Source organism: Lycorma delicatula, chromosome 10, assembly GCF_047948215.1.
Source record: "Lycorma delicatula isolate Av1 chromosome 10, ASM4794821v1, whole genome shotgun sequence".
NCBI lineage: Eukaryota > Metazoa > Arthropoda > Insecta > Hemiptera > Fulgoridae > Lycorma > Lycorma delicatula.
In genome coordinates, this window is record NC_134464.1 from 118779405 (window position 1) to 118801383 (window position 21979).

At 32.2% G+C, this 21979-nt stretch overlaps 1 protein-coding gene across 3 annotated transcripts in view; it reads left to right on the forward strand.

Moving 5' to 3' along the window:
- The first annotated feature begins 9601 nt into the window (after window positions 1-9601).
- Window positions 9602-21979, forward strand: part of LOC142331271 (uncharacterized) — a 66811-nt gene continuing 54433 nt past the window's right edge. The window contains exon 1 of one of the 3 annotated variants that reach the window (XM_075377045.1): window positions 9602-9671. The gene's annotated coding sequence lies outside the window, so the exon portion shown is untranslated. Of the gene's footprint in view, window positions 9672-15638; window positions 15723-21979 lie in introns of those variants that run through there. The other 2 variants (XM_075377049.1, XM_075377046.1) reach the window with 2 other exon arrangements.

Consider the following 21979-nt stretch of genomic DNA (forward strand, 5'->3'; position numbering starts at 1 on the left):
ATTTAAATACTTCTATAAGCAAAATTACTGACAAATTATACTGTATAAATCTGTATTTATTATATTAAGTAAAAAAGAATGTAATATTTAATCAGTATTATTAAATATTGTAATAACTCAAAAATTAAATAAAAGAAATAAAGAAATACTTTTATTGTAATAGATTATATTATAGTTATGAACTATATTACACACACACACACACACACACACTCTCTCTCTCTCTCTCTCTCTCTCTCTCTTACTCACTCACTCACGCATGCACAGAGAGATGTTGGGGCTGTCAAAGCTACTATTTAATTACATATTTCTTACCAGTTATTCTACTGAGCACCATGACCCCCACTGACCATACATCGTCATCCTACACTGTGTTCAGTTCAACTCACAGCCTGTTGGACAATCCATTTCCTTCCCTGGAGATCAGAAATATTCAATAATACTTTATTTTATTGTAATATTTATAATATTATCAACTTATTATAATTTACTATATGATAATATTAATAAAATTATTCCAGTTGAGATCAAGTCGAGTTATTTAATTTTATTCAGGAGAAAATGAAAACTGGTATTTTAATCTAGAATGAATCATTCAAAAGTTTTTGCCCATTCACTTTACATTCACCATTACATTTATGAATGTATTTAAATAAATAAGGTGTATTTTCTTTGTATAAAATGCTTACATTTTTTTTGCAATAACAACATTTAAATAAACTAGCAAAGATATTAACAATTAAAAAGAGTACATGGCTACCATTTTCAAATGGCTTGAGAGAACAGGTTCATTATTTTTATACAAGTAAACCTCTAAGTACTCTAGTGGTATATGAAATCTCACCTCGATACAATTAACCATTTCTGAGAGATAAATCTTTATATTAAAAATACAAAGTGGTGGATAGCTGGTAAACTAAGCATTTACAGACATATGTAGATGTAAAGTTTTTTCTTTATGTGGAGGACCATCTCCTGAATCCTTGAAACAGTTATTATAACACTATGTACATATATATTTACATATATTTTTTCAGACTGAATAAATTTTTGGAATAGTTGCCAGCGTCCTAAATGATTAATTTGAATTTTCTGATAACTGGGCTCAGGTAAGGATGTACGTGAACGAGAAAATGTCCTAGAGTTAAAGGATCAGGATCTTTATGGTCTGCAGAAACAGAGCATAAGGGATGGGAGTTAAGGCAAGCAGCTTCAATGTGCATTAAAACTGTATATAATTCCTCAACGTTAAGAATCGTTTGACCGATAACATGACGCATATGATGTTTGATACTTTTAATTGCACTTTTCCACAAATTTTCAGAGAATAGTCATGAAGGAACTACTCTAAAATGTGGTAGTTGACCAAGTTTTTGAGTTTGAGTTCTTGCATTAAACTTGAAGAAAGTCAAACATTTATTAATGATTGATGAAATAGTTCTTTTGGCATTTAGTATCTAATACTTCTTACGCAGCAAATGATGTGATAACTGAATATCAGAAGCCATAAATGTTTGGCCTTAATGATTAGTCTTGTGATGTTAGCATCAGGATGTAATATGATAGGATGTTTTATATGGTAGTAAAATAAAGATTGTTGAAGTTTGCCTCCTACACATGGTAAACCTAAGTTAGCCAAGAATGGATTCAAAGAGATAAGTTTTCTATGTTATAATAGTTAGTTCTATGTTAGCAATAATTTGATTATTTTTCATACTACATATCTCATGACCAAAGTGAATGAACTGTGATTGTTGAAAAAAGAAGGTAAGCGTGTGTGGTTTACTTCCTGTGTAGTCCTGTGAAGTGTACTGTGTAGTACACTTCCTGTGTAGGATGTGAATTTTATTCTAACTGATTAGACTTAGCATTGTAAATGAAACTAAGTATGCAGCTTGTTTAAAGATGAATATTTTCTTGTATAATCAGGTTTGACATTGGATATACATGACAATAACATAGATTTGCATTTTTCTGCTAAGCATTCTTCAATTCGCAGTTTTTAAAGGTAAAATTATTATTAATTGACCAATAGGAAGAAGATCATGAAAGCCAATTCAGACCATGCCACCAAAATGACAGATCAGTTAAATTGCTTGGAGGACAACCCCTAGACAGTAAATCAGCAGAGTTATCTGAAGACTTAATGAAATGCTAAATAGCATTTCTGGTATTATGTTGGATTTCCAAAACTCTATTGTTAATAAATATCTTCCAAGTAGATGGTTGTCCATGAATCCAGTAAAGTGCAACCATAGAATCAGTATACAAGTGTATTTCATTAAAATGTATCTTTAATGTTTAGTTACCCTTATTAATAAGCGAGTAAGTAACAAACAACCACATAGTTCAAGTCTTGGTAATGTTATTTGTTTTAAAGGGGCCAGTTTTGATTTCAAACAGCGTAAATTAGATGAAATTGTATTGTCAACAAGTAATACTCGTATATAAATATAGCAACCTTAGTCCTTTTTTGAGGCATTGAAAAAAAAAAATGTAATTGAATTGACTTAATGTTAATATTATTATTATTATTAGGAATTATAGATGTATTTATTTTTATAGATTTAATTAAATACAACTGATTGTAAAGAGCCAGCCATTGAGACAGTATTGTTTTGGGTAATGTTTCATCCCAATCAATTTTAATTTGCCATAATGACTGCATAAAACATTTATAAGAAAATATGATAAGACCAATAAGTTCCAGTGGATCAAAAATACTAGCTATGATGGAAAGGATATTTCTTTTGTATAGATATTAGAATTATTAGAGTGAGACGAAGTAATATGTCTCAAGAATTATTCCAAAGGATTCCTAAAGTTTGTATGTATTGTTCTTGATTGGACGAAAAAGAATAATTATGATCAAGGGAAGCACTATAGAATTGTTTGAAAACTAAGTATGTAACAAAGAATCATACTGTTGTAACAATTTAGTAATGTCAGTTTTCAGTTGAATAACTTCATCTAATTTATTTGAACTTGCTGTAATAATGTTTCAACATAGAAGTTGTTTTGAATAGCATTGCAAGCTCATGAATAATTAATTTCATTTTCCTTTGCTATTTGTTTTAGACATCATGTGGCTAGGTATGATGTGCAAGCAGTTCCATAAGTTACCAAATGTAGTACATTGTTGTAATTCCTGATCAGGAGAATCACGCCATAGTATACATTGTACGTTTGAATCACTAGGTTTGATTAAAATTGGCAATACATATTCATTATGTCTGATGTAATGACATAATTATGTATTCTAAATCTAAAATTATAGAAAATATACCTTGTTGGACTACTGGATTGACTAGTAAAGTATCATTAAGTGATAGGCCACTGGAAGTTTTAGACGAACCATCAAAAACCATTGAAAGTTTAGTAGTTACGGTTTAAATACTGGTGGAGTAAATAGCACACATTAGCTCGTTTAATTAAGAAGTCATCGTTGTTAAGTGATGACATGTCACCCAGATCTAAGTATTCTTGGATGAAGGTGGAATAATCTATTTTGAGCTTAGAATCATTAATTAACCTTGGGTTGGTGTTCTCAAGTATCTTAAGTCTTGATTAGAGGAACTCTTGTAAGACTTGAAAAGTGGGAAATTCTTTTTTTAATAAATTCTCTTTCCACCTTTTAAAAGTGCTATAATCAAATTTTGAAACTAAAAATTGAATCACTGTAAATTCAAATGCATTAATTAGTATTTGCAATATCTCAAAAGCATTTACATGAGACGATACTTCATTAATAAAATTGGACAAAGTGCCCAAAGATTCTCCCTTTAAAGCATTTAAATTTAAGATGTGATCAGCATTACGGAAAGCAATTACATATTTATTATTAAATCTCCTTTTCAATAATTCTAATGCAATTATGTAATTTTCATTTTTAATTGGCAAATTCTTAATAACGGCTAGTACTTCATCGTTCAAAGAGGAATGAAGATAATGCAATTTTTGTAAATCTCTTAAGTCATTTCTACTATGTATTAAATCATTAAATATATGATAGTCATGTTGCCAATCTAAGATATTGCCTTTAAATACTGATAAGTTAATTGGCTGTAGTTGGATTTGGTTAGTCTTTGAATTTAAATTAATTTCTTGATTCACTGTTTTTTGACTATTTTTCATCAAAAATTGTAACTTACAGTCAATTATCTTCAACTTGAATGTGGTCTGATAAGAGAACATCATCATCATCATCAAATTCAGTCTCAAGGTGTGACTGTATAACATCATATTTTACATGGAAATCATGAAGATTTCTAAGGCATAAATATCATCCACTGATAGATTAAATTTATCAGCAAATGTACGGATTCTTGTAATGGCAGACTTTATAGTCTTTCTTTGCTTTAACAATTTTTCTTTATCTATGATGGATTAAAACTAATAAGTGGTATACTTCCTTAATACTAAAAAATTAAATAGATAATATTAAGATATTGATGAATGAATACGTATCATCTAGACTAAACGTAAAAAGAGCAGATTGTACAAGTTTCCTCATGCTGAGGAATTTTCTGTATTCCCGATGAGCTACAGGAAAGGGAACTTCCTATTCAGCACAGATCTTCAAAATAGCTTTTTCTTCTTTGTAAATGGGGCATTCTCGAGATCTTCCTGAGTGTGGATCTTTACAATTTGCATGGTTTTCGACCTCAGCAAATGTGGTGTCATCATATCTTGTACAGCCACAATGCACCACAAACTTGTTCTTTTGTGCAACCATCTTTGTTGCAGCCAAAACCCTGACACTGACAGCAGCGTTTGGGGTTATGTATATATGGTCGTACATGGATTCTGAGGTAACCTACTTCACTGACTGACATTGAGGTAGGTAACATAACTCCATGTCAGCCAAGTCATGCCAAAAGATAACCCCCTTGCTGAAATTCAGCATTTTATGGAGCTTCACTACCACTCCGTATCTCACTACATATTTAAGGGCTAGCCGTTTTCGGCATTGTTCCTCATTATTTACTTTAATAAAGTAAAAATGAGAAACTTTTGGACTCCTCCTTTTCCACTCCTGAACTTTTGGACCGATTTCGGAGATCCGCAACCTGTTACAATAGACTTTTAATAATTTCAAATTGGATTTCAATTGGGTAACGTTTCTTCCCTCTGTAACCTTCCTTGTCACTTCACCGCTAGCTAAATCTTCGACTGACGATGTCGGCCGAAGTCTCTTGTAACCCATTAGTTTTTTTTCAGGTGGACCAACAACCACCAAAGGATTAGAAATGGTACTGAAATACGGTTCCCATGAGCACTGCCAATATTAACGGACCATTCCAGCAGAACGCATGCGTACTGGAGCTAGAGCTAAATACAACTGGGTTCACCCAAGTGCCCAGAGGACATCGTTCGAGACTCAGTAGGTAAAGCCACCCACCCATCGGTACGATAGTTTCCACCTTGGGTTACGGTTGCGTTTCGTAAGTTCTCGCACCACCAAGTGTAAATATAAGATATTGTTTTGTAGTTGTCTAAGGGTACTCATATATGTTATAATTTGTGTAGTGTTCTTGGTGTAGTGTGTGTATGGTGTAAGGTGTTCTGCAGCTCTGTGTATAGGGGGAGAAAAGCTGAAGAGGCTAGAGCCATGGGGGCACCAACCCCCAAATTCTTAAAGAATAAGACTCCCCGTCGGGAGCAATTTTTTTTTTTCATTTTATTTTTTCAGTATTTTTAAACAATTCTCTTCTAAAATAATTTTTTTTGTTTAAAATCAGTTCTTTATAAATAAATTTTTCCTAAAAAATAAGAAAGCCGCTAAAAGAAATTCAAAATTTGAGAATAACAAAATTTTTCTGAATGATGCTTAAACCTTATTTTGATAATTATGACCTGACTGGCGTAGCCGGAAAATCCAGTAATTTGCCAGTTTATTAAATCTAATAATTTTCAATGTTTATCAACTTCTGTGAATGAATTTACTTGCAATCTGATAAGGGATGATCTTCTAACATTAAAAATTTATTTTGATCTGTTTTTATTTTTGCAATTATATCAACTCCGATAAAGGAAAGTAATTAAAAAGTATACATATTAGTTACTTAAAAGTAAAATAAACAATAATTAAAGTATTAACTTTAAAAAAAAGATTATATTTATGTGGAAATGAAATGAATGTGTAAAACATGCCTAATGTGCTGATCCATCGAAAAAATGTGCAGCACAATAAGCCTGTTATGTAGGTTGTTGCTAACATATTGCCCTCACCAAAAACGAAACGTTTGTGAATTGTGCTATACTGCGAACAAAATGTGTGCTCAAAAAGGTTTTTGCGAAGATTCAGCATCGGAATAACACTGAGAAATCTTGTTTCTGGAGACTTTCACAAGCTTGATAAATTTGTAATATTTGTTCTGTATTTTGTTTAAGAAGTAGCTTCCGACGTGAAATGTATAAACAGTGTATGGTTGTTGCATCCAGTTTTTAAAAAATGTTAAGTGGGACTTATATGACCCATTGGTCATTAGGTGGGAATATTGCATTAACAAGTTTGAATAAAAACTGAGAGCATAAGAGATAAGATTTAGTTTCAGCTGCAACTTTACAAAAAAGAATTAATTTTGATGACAAGTTTATTCAAACACAAGGGGTGTATTGCCAGTGATGTTTAATGTTGATTTTACTGACGGCGATGACAAGAACCTTTACTTTCTATGTAAGTTTTCAAAGCAAGGATATGCACCATAGAGGACATTTTTATGAAAAGTTTTATTTTCATGAAGTTTTATGAAAACTCTACTGAGGCAGGTGATATAATATCTACTATACTAAAAATAAAATTTAGACTAAAAATTTTCTAGACTGAAAAAATAAAGCAAAAATGTCGAATCTATAAAGAAATTATAAAAAATAAGTGGGACAAATATGTCTCATTGGCCATCTGATAGGTTTTTTTTTTTTTTTTTTGTCTTCAGTCATTTGACTGGTTTGATGCAGCTCTCCAAGATTCCCTATCTAGTGCTAGTCGTTTCATTTCAGTATACCCTCTACATCCTACATCCCCAACAATTTGTTTTACATACTCCAAACGTGGCCTGCCTACACAATTTTTCCCTTCTACCTGTCCTTCCAATATTAAAGCGACTATTCCAGGATGCCTTAGTATGTGGCCTATAAGTCTGTCTCTTCTTTTAACTATATTCTTCCAAATGCTTCTTTCTTCATCTATTTGCCGCAATACCTCTTCATTTGTCACTTTATCCACCCATCTGATTTTTAACATTCTCCTATAGCACCACATTTCAAAAGCTTCTAATCTTTTCTTCTCAGATACTCCGATTGTCCAAGTTTCACTTCCATATAAAGCGACACTCCAAACATACACTTTCAAAAATCTTTTCCTGACATTTAAATTCATTTTTGATGTAAACAAATTATATTTCTTACTGAAGGCTCGTTTAGCTTGTGCTATTCGGCATTTTATATCGCTCCTGCTTCGTCCATCTTTAGTAATTTTACTTCCCAAATAACAAAATTCTTCTACCTCCATAATCTTTTCTCCTCCTATTTTCACATTCAGGGGTCCATCTTTGTTATTTCTACTACATTTCATTACTTTTGTTTTGTTCTTGTTTATTTTCATGCGATAGTTCTTGCGTAGGACTTCATCTATGCCATTCATTGTTTCTTCTAAATCCTTTTTACTCTCGGCTAGGATTACTATATCATCAGCAAATCGTAGCATCTTTATCTTTTCACCTTGTACTGTTACTCCGAATCTAAATTGTTCTTTAATATCATTAACTGCTAGTTCCATGTAAAGATTAAAAAGTAACGGAGATAGGGAACATCCTTGTCGGACTCCCTTTCTTATTAGGGCTTCTTTCTTATGTTCTTCAATTGTTATTGTTGCTGTTTGGTTCCTGTACATGTTAGCAATTGTTCTTCTATCTCTGTATTTGAACCCTAATTTTTTTAAAATGCTGAACATTTTATTCCAATCTACGTTATCGAAAGCCTTTTCTAGGTCTATAAACGCCAAGTATGTTGGTTTGTTTTTCTTTAATCTTCCTTCTACTATTAATCTGAGGCCTAAAATTGCTTCCCTTGTCCCTATAGTTTTCCTGAAACCAAATTGGTCTTCTCCTAACACTTCTTCCACTCTCCTCTCAATTCTTCTGTATAAAATTCTAGTTAAGATTTTTGATGCATGACTAGTTAAACTAATTGTTCTGTATTCTTCACATTTATCTGCCCCTGCTTTCTTTGGTATCATAACTATAACACTTTTTTTGAAGTCTGACGGAAATTCCCCTTTTTCATAAATATTACACACCAGTTTGTATAATCTATCAATCGCTTCCTCACCTGCACTGCGCAGTAATTCTACAGGTATTCCGTCTATTCCAGGAGCCTTTCTGCCATTTAAATCTTTTAATGCTCTCTTAAATTCAGATCTCAGTATTGTTTCTCCCATTTCATCCTCCTCAACTTCCTCTTCTTCCTCTATAACACCATTTTCTAATTCATTTCCTCCGTATAACTCTTCAATATATTCCACCCATCTATCGACTTTACCTTTCGTATTATATATTGGTGTACCATCTTTGTTTAACACATTATTAGATTTTAATTTATGTACCCCAAAATTTTTTTAACTTTCCTGTATGCTCCGTCAATTTTACCAATGTTCATTTCTCTTTCCACTTCTGAACACTTTTCTTTAATCCACTCTTCTTTCGCCAGTTTGCATTTCCTATTTATAGCATTTCTTAATTGCCGATAGTTCCTTTTACTTTCTTCATCATTAGCATTCTTATATTTTCTACGTTCATCCATCAGCTGCAATATATCGTCTGAAACCCAAGGTTTTCTACCAGTTCTCTTTATTCCGCCTAAGTTTGCTTCAGCTGATTTAAGAATTTCCTTTTTAACATTCTCCCATTCTTCTTCTACATTTTCTACCATATCTTTTTTACTCAGACCTCTTGCGATGTCCTCCTCAAAAATCTTCTTTACCTCCTCTTCCTCAAGCTTCTCTAAATTCCACCGATTCATCTGACAACTTTTCTTCAGGTTTTTAAACCCCAATCTACATTTCATTATCACCAAATTATGGTCGCTATCAATGTCTGCTCCAGGGTAAGTTTTGCAGTCAATGAGTTGATTTCTAAATCTTTGCTTAACCATGATATAATCTATCTGATACCTTCCAGTATCGCCTGGCTTTTTCCAAGTGTATATTCTTCTATTATGATTTTTAAATTGGGTGTTGGCAATTACTAAATTATACTTGATCTGATAGGTACTTCTTGCAATTAAAAAAAAAAAAACACTTATCAAATATATGAAATACTTTTCACACCGGAAGTTCAAGAAATATAAAAAATAAATGTTAAGAAAGGCAATAAATACGGTCATTATCTTTAGCTTGCTTATTTATGAGATAAAAGTCGAAAAATATACAAAAATCTTCACACGAGAGATAAAAAATTTTCATTGCATCAAGCAATTTCCACCAGAACACAGCTATTTTGCGAAAAATTTGTGATAGTTTCATGTAGTACCGAAGGCATCCGGTAGATGGCAGCGCACTTAAAAAATTGGTTTATATTCCTCCCCCTACTCGTGAAACACGAAAAAGTAAAGTGCAACCATCTCCTATGGTCAAGAAGGGTTAACCTCCACATTGAAATACGTTGTGGAAGGTAAGTACGTAAATTTGTTATTCATTACTATTTATTATTTCTCACATGCATTAAAATAATTTGTACAGACTAATAGAGACAGAATTAACACAATTTTAAAGAAATACTTAATAGCAGGATTAATCTTTAATTTTTGTTATAAATTAGCTGATATAATTAAAGAATTTTATTTAAATATTATTTGTCAAGCTAATATAATAAAATAATATGTGTACAGTACTTAAATCAATTTTTAATCAATCAGTAATAAATACAAAAAAATAATAGTTAAAAATATAATTTAACAGCGTTCAAAAAATTAAGCATCGGTGACTATGTAAACTAAAATTCGTGAACACAATTCGCGTACAAGATCGTCGTTTCCACCAAATTGAAGAGTGCACGCGTAAATTTTCTTCTAGTTCACGCAGTTTCTATTTGCGTATGCTAACATTTTGCATGATCCAAGTACGATATACCAGAAGAAGGATTTAAACATGCACTGTGCACCATGAAACCTTAGCTTAATGTTGTAACGTGTATATAAAATGCTTCAAATAAATTAAATAATGGCAAGAAAGCTAAAAGATTAAAGATTTTTTGAAAAGTAATTCTGTAGAAGATTGTTGAAAATTAGGTGGGTTGAAAAAAGTTCAAAATGAATAGATTGAAGCAGAAAAGAAAAAGAAATCAGAATTAGGATCTCACTACATGAACTAGTAGTGTCTTTTCTGATTTCCCCCACAAAAGTTTTTTTTTACGCTACGTATTAGTAATTGCTCATGTTTAAACACGTTTATATTAGTTGGTGATAAATATTTAACGTTTAAGACTTTTTACGTAATACGTATTAAGACTCTACATATTAAGTAGATATTTCTTCGGAATCAGACAACAAATATTTAACTTTTTTTCAACGTACAGCTTTGTTAAATGACTAATTAGCATATAAAACTTGTAGAGATTAATTCTCAACAAAATAGTTTAAGATAAATTGAATAAAACAAAGAAAATTTAGAAAAATTCGAATTTAATTTAGAAACTGTAAACATTTGTCAGAAAATGAGTTATTTAATACAAACAAAAACCAGATTTTTTTTGGTATGTAAAAATAATATTTTCTGTAAAAAATTGCTGTTAAAGAATAAAATAAAATTATCACCGCCTAAACGAACGTTTACAACAAGAAAAGAAAAAACCTGTAAATTCCTTCCAAAATCAAATTTAATGATTTAACAATCACAACATTACGGAAATTCTATAAATCTTATGTAATAATTTTACATATAACCACCTTAAATATTTTCTAGAAATCATCTAGTCAATTTTTTTTTTTTTTATGTTAATGCTGAAATGAATTGCAACAAGTGCATAAAGATATGTGGTAGTAGAAATCTATTTCAAATAAATATGATTCACCTTGACTGCTTAAACCATGACTGGATTTAAGAAGCAAACTGCAACAAACGAATTGAGTAAAATATTAATGTAGAATTGAAAAAAGTGCATCTAACAATATAGGAATCAGTGTAACTGGATTTATTAACTTAAAACACCATCTTTTTAACTTGATGGCTATTGATCGTTTGTTAATTGTATTTCTTGTAAAGTATGTGTAATCATGATTATATTATCAATAATTTTTTCCCAATTCCTTATGCCTAATCTTATAAATAATGTAATAAAATGATAAAAGATATTTATGAAAAATCATGAAATAAGTGGAATGGAGACCAGAACTGACTATAATTTGTGTAGTTAACAGTTTAATTTTACTAGTGTATAAAAGTATAATGTACTTGTTCTTTTAAGAAAATTTATAATTTAAAATGACAATAAAATTAGTGAGTTTTTCCCATATTTAGAAATAATATCTGTATTAATAAAATTCAAGTGTCTGCAAATCTTCTTTTTTTTTTCTTCGATTTTTTCTTCAACACCCCCAAGGTGTTGACTTAATGGTCCTCACAGTTTGTGCTTAATGGTCCTCACCGTTGCAAAACCGGTGCAAAACACAGTCACCTTGGAGTTTCGTGGTAGCAGTCTCTGACCACCCTACCTAACCCCCTTCTGGGGCTTTCCCATCGGGGTCTCCTCAGCTTCATCAAGACACACTGACTCCTCTTCCGGGCAGACACTTGAGTGTCTGCAATCAATCTGGGAATCAAAAAAAATATTTCAAAATATATATATTTTCAATTTTTTTTTTTTGTCTTCAGCCATTTGACTGGTTTGATGCAGCTCTCCAAGATTACTTATCTAGTGCTAGTTGTTTCATTTCAGTATACCCCATATCTCCTACATCCCTAAACATTTGTTTTACATATTCCAAACGTTGCCTGCCTGCACAAGTTTTTCCTTCTACCTGTCCCTCCAATATTAAAGTGACTATTCAAGGATGCCTTAATATGCGGCCTATAAGTCTGTCTCTTCTTTTAGCTATATTTTTCCAAATGCTTCTTTCTTCATCTATTTGCCGCAACACCTCTTCACTTTATCCTTTTGTCACTTTACCCACCCGTCTGATTTTTAACATTCTCCTATAGCACCGCATTCCAAAAGCTTCTAATCTTTTCTTCTCAGTTACTCTGATCATCCAAGTTTCACTTCCACATAAAGCAACGCTCCAAACACATGCTTTCAAAAATCTTTTCCTGAAATTTAAATTAATTTTTGATGTGAACAAATTACATTTCTGACTGAAGGCTCGTTTTGCCTGTGCTATCCAGCATTTTATGTCGCTCCTGCTTCGTCCATCTTTAGTAATTCTACTTCCCAAATAACAAAATTCTTCTACCTCCATAATCTTTTCTCCTCCTATTTTCACATTCAGTGGTTCATCTTTGTTATTTTTACTATATTTCATTACTTTCGTTTTGTTCTTTTTTATTTTCATGCGGTGGTTCTTGCATAGGACTTCATCCATGCCATTCATTGTTTCTTCTAAATCCTTTTTAATCTCAGCTAGAATTACTATATCTTCAGCAAATCGTAGCATCTTTAACTTTTCACCTTGTACTGTTACTTCGAATTTAAATTGTTCTTTAACATCATTAACTGCTAGTTCCATGTAAAGATTAAAAAGTAACGGGGATAGGGAACATCCTTGTCGGACTCCCTTTCTTATTACAGCTTTTTTCTTCAATTATTACTGTTGCTGTTTGGTTCCTGTAAATGTTAGCAATTGTTCTTCTATCTCTGTATTTGAACCCTAATTTTTTTTAAAATGCTGAACATTTTATTCCAGTCTACATTACTGAATGCCTTTTCTGGGTCTATAAATGCCAAGTATGTTGGTTTTTTCTTTAATCTTCCTTCTACTATTAATCTGAGACCTAAAATTGTTCCCTTGTCACTATACTTTTCCTGAAACCAAATTGGTCTTCTCCTAACACTTCTTCCACTCTCCTCTCAATTCTTCTGTATAGAATTCTAGTTAAGATTTTTGATGCATGACTAGTTAAACTAATTGTTCTGTATTCTTCACATTTATCCGCCCCTGCTTTCTTTGGTATCATTACTATAACACTTTTTTTGAAGTCTGACGGAAATTCCCCTTTTTCATAAATATTACACACCAGTTTGTATAATCTATCAATCGCTTCCTCACCTGCACTGTGCAGTAATTCTACAGGTATTCCGTCTATTCCAGGAGCCTTTCTGCCATTTAAATCTTTTAATGCTCTCTTAAATTCAGATCTCAGTATTTTTTCTCCCATTTCATCCTCCTCTTCTTCCTCTATAACACCATTTTCTAATTCATTTCCTCTATATAACTCTTCAATATAATCTATATTACAATATAACCTATTATATATTACTCAATATAACCTATCGACTTTACCTTTCATATTATAAATCGGTGTACCATCTTTGTTTTACACATTAGTGGATTTTAATTTATGTATCCCAAAATTTTCCTTAACTTTCCTGTATGCTCCGTTTATTTTACCAATGTTCATTTCTCTTTCCACTTCTGAACACTTTTCTTTAATCCACTCTTCTTTCGCTAGTTTGCACTTCCTGTTTATAGTATTTCTTAATTGTCGATAGTTCCTTTTACTTTCCTCATCTTTAGCATTCTTATATTTTCTACGCTCATCCATCAGCTGCAAGATATCGTCTGAAACCCAAGGTTTCCTACCAGTTCTCTTTGTTCCGCCTAAGTTTGCTTCTGCTGATTTAAGAATTTCCTTTTTAACATTCTCCCATTCTTCTTCTACATTTTCTACCTTATCTTTTTTACTCAGACCTCTTGCGATGTCCTCCTCAAAAATCTTCTTTACCTCCTCTTCCTCAAGTTCTCTAAATTCCATCGATTCATCTGACACCTTTTCTTCAGGTTTTTAAACCCCAATCTACATTTCATTATCACTAAGTTATGGTCGTTATCAATGTCTGCTCCAGGGTAAGTTTTGCAGTCAACAAGTTGATTTCTAAATCTTTGTTTAACCATGATATAATCTATCTGATACCTCGCAGTATCGCCTGGCTTTTTCCAAGTGTATATTCTTCTATTATGATTTTTAACTGGGTATTGGCAATTACTAAATTATACTTGGTGCAAAACTCTGTAAGTCGGTCCCGTCTTTCATTCCTTTTACCCAGCCCGTATTCACCCACTATATTTCCTTCCTTGCCTTTTCCAATGCTTGCATTCCAATCTCCAACAATTATTAAATTTTCATCTCCTTTTATGTGTTTAATTGCTTCATCAATTTTCATAAATTTATTTGAAAATACAAAATTGTTAATTTAATTTAATTTAACATTTTTAATATGTATATTTTCAAATATATTTCAAATCTGGGAATTGAAATTTTTTATCCTTACAGGGAAATTTTACAATATTATTACTTAGTACATTCAACTTTTATTTGTCTATCTGTTACTTCATAAATTAATCTGATTGATTCTTAATATCACAGAAACTTTAAAAATTAGTGCTTTAGGAAGTTAGGCAACCTTGAAATAATGTCAGTTTTTATTATTAATATATTATATATAGTAGATGTAACGAATTAGCCTACATATCAATTTCTCATGTAAACTACATATATGAATGATTATACAATATATCTATACATATATATTTATTTATATGAATGATCAGAATAAAAGAGTTATTTACATCCCTGGATTACCAAACCAATATGTGCTGTTAATTAGAATCCAGCAGTAGAACAGGTAGGGAGACAATATTAGAAAGCTGATAGCTTTAAAATTAATTTGAACTTGATCTCACAACTTCATTAAAGATAATATCCTTGTTAATTCAGAATCACTGATCTGATTAAAATAAAACCATTCATGTAAACCTTTATTACCATAAACAATGATATGATATTTTTAAATATCTCTTCATATGGCGCTCATCATAGAAAAATAATGATATTCTGATAATTTTTTGGGTTCTGTAAAAAAACTTTATTGGAATGAAAATCAAAATTATCCATTTTAAAATAACATATATTTAAAAATTTTCCTAAAATATCTGGCTTGGGCATTATAACTTCCAAGCCATTTTTTGATGCAGAATGGTTTTATCAGTTTTCACTTAACATGCTAATAAAAAATGACGTAAGAACAAAAGTTAGATATTGAATTCTACATGAAAAAATTAGGTTTACTTTTTTATAAAATAATTGTTATAAATGCAATAAGTTAGCAACCATACCTAAGTAAACAAAGCTAACAGCTGTAAAAGAACTTAACACAACCAACCGTACATACAACTTGTAATATTTGTTTGAATTGTGAATAACTATTTATGTTAAAAATAATTAAGAGAATTGTAAATTACTTTTTTCTAAGAACCTATTAATATACTTTCAGAGATATTTTCACAACTGCAATGCAATTCCTTCCTTAAAGGCGCAGTAAATGGTACTTTTGCTAATAGTAGATATCTTAATATAGTTTAGGAAAATATTTAGACAATATTTGTCATTATGTGTGGAAATTAAAAATTGTATGATAAACCTGTCTGTTGCAGTAAGTTTTTTCATATTTTCAAGGTACAGATGTGGTTTGAATGTCGTCAGGTCCAAGATGATTGACCTTCAATGAAATGTAAATAAGGGCGTTAATATATATTTTTTTGTGAAAAATGTATGATGTATTCTTGTCTGTTTTTTATATAGGAACACAATATAATATTGCCTGCATTTTTCATTATGCAGTATAAATATATTTCCAAAAAGTTTCAAAAATATTTTAAACAGGAAGCTCTTGAAATGGAAATGTATCGGCAAGCATTATTGAGTGTAGTCATTAATGTTATATTTGAAATAATTTTGCTTTGTTACTGTTTGTTTTAGAATTATAAAATTATGACCCTAGTTATTGATCTAACTGCTGGATATTGTTCTGTATATATCTGTATATATAAAAAATTATACCAATTATTTCTGTAACCGCAGCCGCAATACTAAACATGCATTAACAAAATTTTACAAGGCCCATATACCTTCAGGATTGTTTTAAATCAAAAATTCAAAAGTTATAACTAAAAAAATATCAAAAATGTTCCTTTTTTCACCATTGGCCACATTGATATATATATATATTTTTTGAGACAACCCTGGTATAAGTTTTATTACAATAAAATCCTGTGGTATTCCATAAACCATGTGTGTTTCATATCACTTAATACTTAGAAATCTACCGTGTGATGGAATGCAATGCAGTTCCATCCTGTTCGTATCCTGTATCAAGTGTACAGAATAATTAGTTAGTCCCAATTAGGAACTGATACCATTAACATGTACTACTAGACGTTCGATGTTATATTGTCCTATTTTATAACACATTAGCATTTACGCATTGATTTTAACAGTTAATTATTTACGATTACATGTATACTAATTGTTATAACATTAATTTTATAAATAAAGTTGGTTTTTTGAAAACGTAAGTCGTTGAGTATCACACCTAACTTATATACATAAATTGTATAAAGTTTATTCTTAGAATGCCAAGAAGAAGTTCAATCGGTTACCGTAGCAGCAGAACAGCTGCTAAAGGACGATGTTTAGATCGGGAAACTTCAGAACGGATGAATAGGATGAAAGAAAATCGTCTTTGCCCGGCAAGAACGTCAAAAAACAAGTAAAAATCTTTTTAAAATTGCATTTAATTACGATTACAGGTACCCGTATGAGGATGACCCGAAAGTAAAAATTGGATTAATGGACAATGTTTGCGATTACTGTCAAGCTCTTCGATAAGCAAACGAATCTGAAGGAATTTGTTGCAACAAAGGAAAGGTCACTTTACCGACTCTTGAGACGCCTCCAGAACCACTTAAATAATTATTTGGAACTGATCGTCATTCAAATCAATTTTTAAGCAATATCGAAAAGTACGATTCATGCTATCAAATGACATCTTTCGGTGCAAAATATCAATCGCCAACAGAATTCCAATCAATATTTGGGATTAAAGGACAAATTTTTCATCAGATGGAATCTTTGTTGCCTACGATTGGTGAAAATTCGAATTTTTTAATTTACTTTATCGGAGACCCTGAATTACAAGCCTCAAGAAGATATGCTGACGTACCCGGATTCAACAGAGAAATAGTAATCCGCTTGCAGTTTTTTTTTTCACGAACCTCGTCGATCAGTTCGTTTATTCAAATTGGCTGGCTTTGGAACAAATGACGTCTGATTCTTTCAAAGTAGTTGGTTATTCGGCCAGATAAGACACCTACTCGAGAACACGAAAGAAGGTTCAATGTCCCTACAGCGGATGAAATTGCGATAGTAACAACTGAAAATGAATGTATGTCCAGGGATATTGTTTTACATCGACGAGATAGAATTTTACAGCGAATTTCAGAAACAGACAGATCATATGAATACCTTCAACCTTCAATACTCATTAATTTTTTTTTGGAACGGGTTCGACGGATACCATTTCAATTATGTTCAAACCGACTCTACCACTAGAATATTGGCAATAAGGAAAATACCATCTCGATCATTTTATTGCTCTCGCTTAATGATAAGAGCTAACCACGATAACTACGTTTTGAAATATAGACGACTCTTAAAGATATGTACGCAAAAATCGAAAGTGAACGATTATTGTACATCAAACTGAATCAAAAACATTTGCGATGTGAAGATTAGATTCATCATCAAGACGCGATATAATCGGATGTTCCAGTTCAAGATATAGATAAAACGGTGTATATACCATCATCATTTACAGGCAGTCCGCGACACATACACAAGTAAACGCAGGATGCCGTGAATTATGTTCGAAAACACGGCCGTGCCGATCTATTTATTACCTTTACATGCAATCCAAAATGGCCAGAAATCGAAATTCTTTTGAAAGGTAACGAACAAGCTTTCGATCGCCATGATGTTATCTCCAGAATATTTAAACAAAAGCTTTCACAATTAATCGATGTTATCGTTCGCCGTGGGGTTTTTCAGGTGTTTGTTGGATGTACTCCGTAGAATGGCAGAATCGAGGTTTGCCTCATGCGCCTATCTTAATTTGGCTAAAGGAAAAGTTTAACGACATCGATTTGATTACTTCAGCAGAGCTACCCGATAGCAACACGGATCCTAAAATATTTGATGTAGTATCAAAGAATATGATGCATGAACCGTGCTGTCAGCTAAATCCAAATTTACCGTGCATGAAGAATAACAGACGTAGCAAGTGCTTAACGCAAATGGTTTTAAGTTCAACAAAAACAGGAACATATGGTTATCCGCTATATCGTCGACGTTCTCCTAACAATGGAGGATTTTTTGGAATTACGTACCCGAATCATCAGCGTTTATCAAAATTGGATTGTAGACAATAAGGGGATCTTACAATATAATCCATCAATTATCAAAGATGTTTAATACTCATATCAAAGTAAGATACTGTAACTCGGTGAGACCGATTAAATATATTTGCAAATATGTGAACAAAGGTAGGAACTAAAGTAGGTGAACAAAGGTATATGGCTGTTCTTCAAATACGTAATGGAAACCCGCAAGATGAAGTGCTTCAGTATCAGATAGGACGTTATATAAGCTCCAATGAAGCATTTTGGATTTTCCATTCATAAAAGATATCCAGCGCTAATCTTAGTTTTCACGTTAAAAACGGTCAAATAGTTTACTTTTCATCTGATAATATTAACCGTATTTTAGAAAAACCGTCCGATACAACCCTTACCGCTTTCTTTAAACTATACCAGAGCGACAGTTTCGCAAAAACTCTATTACATTGCGAAGTACCCACATATTATACATGGGATAATTCAAGGAAAAAATTTTTGCGACGCCGTAGAGGAACACCGGCACCTGGATTTTCAAATGTTTTTTTATCCAACACTATTACACTTGTTTACACTGTACATCCGAGTCGATCAGAGTGTTTTTATTTGAGGATGCTTCTTTATCGTATTCGAAGACCTGAAATATTTGCGGACTTGCGTACGATAAACATGAGAGTTTGTTGCACAATTCAAGAGTCTTGCTTTAAACTGGAACTTTTACAAAATGACCACTGGAAAGGACAATTATTGACGCAATTCTTAGAAAATCACCTTCTCAACTTCGACAGTTACTTGCTATTATATTAATATATTGTGCACCGAGTCACCCACAATCGCTATGAATTAGTTTAAGAATGAGTTTTCATAAGATGTTTTACACGAATAAAAATTCTTAATCGAGACGCAGTTTTCGACAACGAAATTTACAATTTTGAACTTATTTTGTTGAAAAATGTTTGCATTGATACCGGCTCTAAAGCATTATCCAAATTAGGACTTCAACTACTACGTGATGCTTTCAATGCGATAGAACTGGAGTTTGACAAGGAAATAAATTACGACGAAAATAAACTAAGAAGATTCCTTTCAGATAAAAATAAAAAAACTAACAACCAAACATCTTTATGATTTTAACACCGTTGTTGATAGTACAACAAAATTAAATGGATCTAATTTTTTTGGATGCCGCTGGTGAAACTGGTAAAACGTTTCTTATCGATTTAATCTTGGCTGAAATACGAATCAGGAAAGGAAATCGCACTGTAGGTGCGATCACTGTAGGTACAGTTATCACTGTAGGAATTTCCCTTTTCCAATTCCCTCCAGTGGAATTTCCCTTTTCTCTGTATTGAGTGATAAATGTAGCGGGTGATGCATCATGATGAAACGGCTACGACGACCAAGATCAACATCAAGATACGTCCGTACTTACTTAATGGTGGTGGCGCAACACGTAGAACGTGTGCTGGTAAGCGAACACGCTCTACGTGTTGCGCATGCGTGGCCGCTTAGAATTCAGCCTGGTATGTATTTATACCTCTAATTACTTTTCCGATCTATAAAATTTAATGAAATAATTTTTTTTAGTGCTACCATTTATTTATTGCAAATAAATTTGTAAGATAATTCTATTCTATATAAATTTGTTTTTCATACAATCTTTTATAGAAACTCACTGCATAAACTCAAGGTTTTTATTTTTTATTCGTTTAAATAAAATTAAAAAAAGAGTATAAACTATACATTTTTCTTCTGTTACGATGATACATGTTATATATCACGTTTATATTAGATGTGGGGGCGTTAAAATGGATATATATTTTTTTTGCTTAATAGGGTCGCGCGTGTGACAAGCATGAATACACACAATTTTTTTTAAAGTTTTAGAGACATTGACTGCTATGGTCATTAGCTCCTTTCACATAAAAAAAAAAAAATGAAAAATTTCTTTCCCTCCCTGTTAACAGCATCAGCGACAGTCAGTAGATTAGTCTTGTCATAACAGATCATCTAGAAATATACTTGTCAAGTTGTGTTACAAAACCCAAATAAACACAACATGACAATGGTGTAAAAGATCCTTGCCTTAAAAAACCTTCTTGCTTTTAAGATCCTTAAAAAAAAAACATAAAATATTTCTTACGAAGTGTCAAAAACAATCAAATTCACACTTTTAAAATCCCATTATAAAAATTAAAAATACACTTATATTAAAACATAATGACAGGAGCGTAAAAGTCTCTTACCGTTTAACTCGCAGACCAAATTTTGTCAAAGTTATTGATACATGTCTGTGATAGGCAAAAATTAAAATATTCATCCTTTCATCAAAACACATTAAACTTCCTCTTAATATATCACCAAGGTTTTCCCTTAGGCCATCCTTTTTTGCTCCTCTTCTCCATCTTTCTAAAGTCTTCGATGTCAAATTCCGAGGTATCTGAGACGTTGGAGATGGAATCTTCAGTTCTCCCGCCAGAAATCAAGGAAGATCTCATGCTGCCGGCATCGGACAGCACCTGCTCCTGTGGCGCAGTGAGAAGTACATTACAGTCCAGACTACATGCACTCACCGCTAGAACATGTGTGCTGACCCCCACCACATATGACCCTCTCCGCTAAAGGCCTCCGTGTTTTTGGAGGCTCCATTTTTGTTTTAGTTAAATCTTTATCCAAAATTTTTATATCTATTTTCTCAGTTCCCTGTGCGGTGAGTTTTGCTACTTCCACTTTAGCTTTAGGCTTTTTGTATATTCTGCTTTCATCGATTGTCTTTCCTCTGTAATCGGTCGAAGATTCATTCCTCGACCGATTCATCTCCAAAAGGAGATGAATTCTTTTGTTTGAAAACTGCTGGTTTCTTCTCCGTTTCGGGCTACCTTCTCTGGTAGAATGATTTCCAAGATTGTTGTTCACGATGCGTTCAACCATTTTTGCTAGTGCCGTGCCATACTATTTTTTTTTTTTTTTTTTAATAGGTATCGGGCATCGACTACCAAAGTCATTAGCCCTTGTCAATTCCTAAAACAAAAACTACAAATAAAAGATAACACTTTAATAAAAGTATAAAATAACAAAACTAATACACCCATATAATCACTTAGTCGTTGAGAAAAACTCATACACAACCGAATGGGATGTAAAAGGCCCCATTCAGTAAAAAACAAGAAATAAAACAAAAAAAAGGAATATCTAAATATCCTCTCTAGAAAATAGAAAATATTCCGAAGACATGCCTCCGAAAATTAAATTTAAATACAGTAGAAGATACAAGCTGCATAACGAAAAACAGCAGTCTCTAACAGCACATTCTTCGTTTCTCAAAATTTTCTTTATTCCTCCTCCTATTTTAAATTGACGACCCAGATCCCCATGTACGATCCAATCTTCCAATAAGTGTTTGACTGTCAACGGTTGCTGACACTCGTCATAAACCGGTCGATTGCTACCAGTCAACATATAATTCGACATTAGGTTCGTATGTCCTATTCGTAACCTTATTATTACAATCTGCTCTCTCCTCTTGATCGTAGATGGA